This window comes from Chenopodium album, chromosome 9 (assembly GCF_948465745.1).
Source record: "Chenopodium album chromosome 9, dcCheAlbu1.1, whole genome shotgun sequence".
NCBI lineage: Eukaryota > Viridiplantae > Streptophyta > Magnoliopsida > Caryophyllales > Amaranthaceae > Chenopodium > Chenopodium album.
In genome coordinates, this window is record NC_137842.1 from 15,323,085 (window position 1) to 15,325,620 (window position 2,536).

At 33.4% G+C, this 2,536-nt stretch overlaps 1 long non-coding RNA gene across 1 annotated transcript; it reads left to right on the forward strand.

The window, feature by feature from the left end:
* Positions 1-567: 567 nt before the first annotated feature.
* On the forward strand, positions 568-2,269 carry LOC145559597 (uncharacterized). Its single transcript, XR_014092790.1, has 3 exons — positions 568-789; positions 1,653-1,966; positions 2,093-2,269. It is a non-coding gene; the product is annotated as an uncharacterized LOC145559597 (long non-coding RNA).
* The last annotated feature ends 267 nt before the right edge of the window (positions 2,270-2,536 follow it).

A 2,536-nucleotide genomic window follows, 5' to 3' on the forward strand; every position in this document is an offset into this window, starting at 1 on the left:
TAATAACCAGTCACAAAAATGAGACTGAACTATTCAGTCAGAAATCTTGTTACCAGTTTGATATTCATCCTTTTCAAAAATTAGTTGTTATTTGAGCTTTTTCTACATTCCATTTAGCATTGATGATAAACGCTTGTAGCCTTGTAAGGCAAAGGTAAATCGATTATTTACTACTTGAATATTGTACATGAGTATCTGTTATTATCAATAAACATAGGTAATAAAATGTTGATAATAAGAAGACAAAAGCTAACAAAAATCCCGGGAGCGTTGGATTAGCTAGCTAAAAGTAGAAAGATTAACTTAAAATGAACATTAATAACACCGATCAACCCGCAATTTTGTCATGCAATCCCAAGTTAATACCACTTGTCCACTTTAAGTAATATTTTAAATGCTTATTCAATGCTCATGGAGCGTTCGTTAGCAAGATCCTAATAAACAGAAGTGAAGAACCTATACATGAGATGTCTTAAACTAATACGAAGTATATGATTAAATTTGACCAAATAAACTAACCCCTTAAGCAATTTTTAGTGGGTGCTAACTTACAGTGAATGACAGGATAATACAGCTTATTAGCGCACCTCATCAACGCTTCTTCATTTTTCAGGCACCGAGTTCTTGAGTCTAACCCTAGAGTCACTGCTCACAACTGAAAAACCCCCCAATTCTCTATCTTCCTCTCTCATCTACTCACTTTCTCCATCAATCTGCCTCTGCAACCGCCACCATCGCTCATATCGCCGGATTCCTTGTACACCGATGCCGGCGCAAATTCCTCTATATGTAAGTTCGTTTATTTATTTATGTTCATCTATTCCAGTTCTAATCTCTAGTGTGTTTTTTTCTATTTTTTTTTATATTGAGATCAATTTGTTGATTAAATTTGTCCATTTATTGAATTGCTTTGGAGTTTCAATGTCAAAACTTGCGTTTTTAATTAATCGTATATTTCTACATGGTTTTGCTTGATTTTTGTTATATATCTTGTTGGGTTTGATAATTGATAGGAATTTTACTGAAATTCAATTGAAGTGATGGAAGATTGAAATTATTGGTGAAATTTTGGGGCTTTTTACGTATTTGTAATTACCATTCCATTATTAGTGTTGCTGAAAAATGTGTATTTGTAATTACCATTTCATTATTACCATTCGCATGTTCCTCATAAACAACTAAAGGAAGATGTAATTTGCATTATACTTGGGCTGGGAAACAACGAATATGTAATTTGTAAAAACTATTTTATGCTCTTTGGTTCTTTATTATGGTGTTATCACCTCCAAATGAGTATAGCTTCATAATTCTAGTTTATCATTGAAGTGGACAAGTGGTGCCATATCTTCAGTTTTGATAATTCCATCTTAATTAGTTTAGCTGACACTTTTTACATTTACGCACCATTTCTAATTTGGATTATATACTTGGTTATAAAAAAAATCCTTTCTTTAGGATTCAATTACACTCTTTATATTCGTACACTACTTGCCAAATCTTTGATCCCTAGTTAAGCTTGATGCCATTTACTTTCCCAATTCTTGCATTTACAAAGAATAAAAGTATGCAATGAAATAACTTTATTAAATAAATCCAGGTATAATAAAAATTGTTGATTCCCTTGTTTTTTTTTTTTTTTTGGGTTCTTGTAGTGTCCTTCCAGCAAAATGATGTTGATTGTGGACAAGATGTGATGCAATTCAGGAAAAAAATCAATTCACATAAGCCCCTTAAACTTCTTGAACTTGTAACTTTGTAAGTCTTCACTCTCTAGGTTTATGTGATTATTTGTTTCAACTTCTTGGATTAGGTGAAGTTATGGGTTTGCGCGGGTGGTGGTGCGTGTTGGCTGGCGGTGGTGCGTGTGGGTGTTGGCAGCAGCGCCAGTTTGGTGGTGAACAGACTATTGTAAGTGAATTGGACTCCTAGTGATAGTGACTGTGAAGAATTAGACTGGGAAGAAGAGGTTAGTTTTGAACATAAGAAGCTTTTTCCATCAGAAAATTATTTACTTGTATGTTTTATTGTTGTTCCTTTGCTATTTTGCCACTTTTTTTTTTGGATTTAATCTTTATAATTATTTTGGCTACAGCATATTAGGTGACATCCAATGACACTGGTGTTTGTATTCAACCACGGCTACAACCATTGTGCGATCAAATTAAACACTCTCTGTATTTATTGTTTTAACTCTATGATTTTCATTTCCATATTTTTTTTGTCTTTATATTAATATTATGAGGCTGATCTACTGAAAAATGGAATCTAACAGAGGAACGAGAGTTTGAAGGAATGAAGAATCAAATCGAGGAATACACATCATAGAGGCAAAGGAGCACAACCTTGCAATCAGGGAATAAGAAGCAAATGCCACCTTGAAGGTATGAATTCTTAGATATAATTTGAAATAGTTGCTTGATATTGGTGATAGGAAGTCTTTATGGTATTCCCCTGTAGTTGTGGGGTTTAAATGTCGAAGTCTTATTCGTATTTCATTAGAACATCGGTTGGATGAGGATTTTTCGGTTTGTTTGAC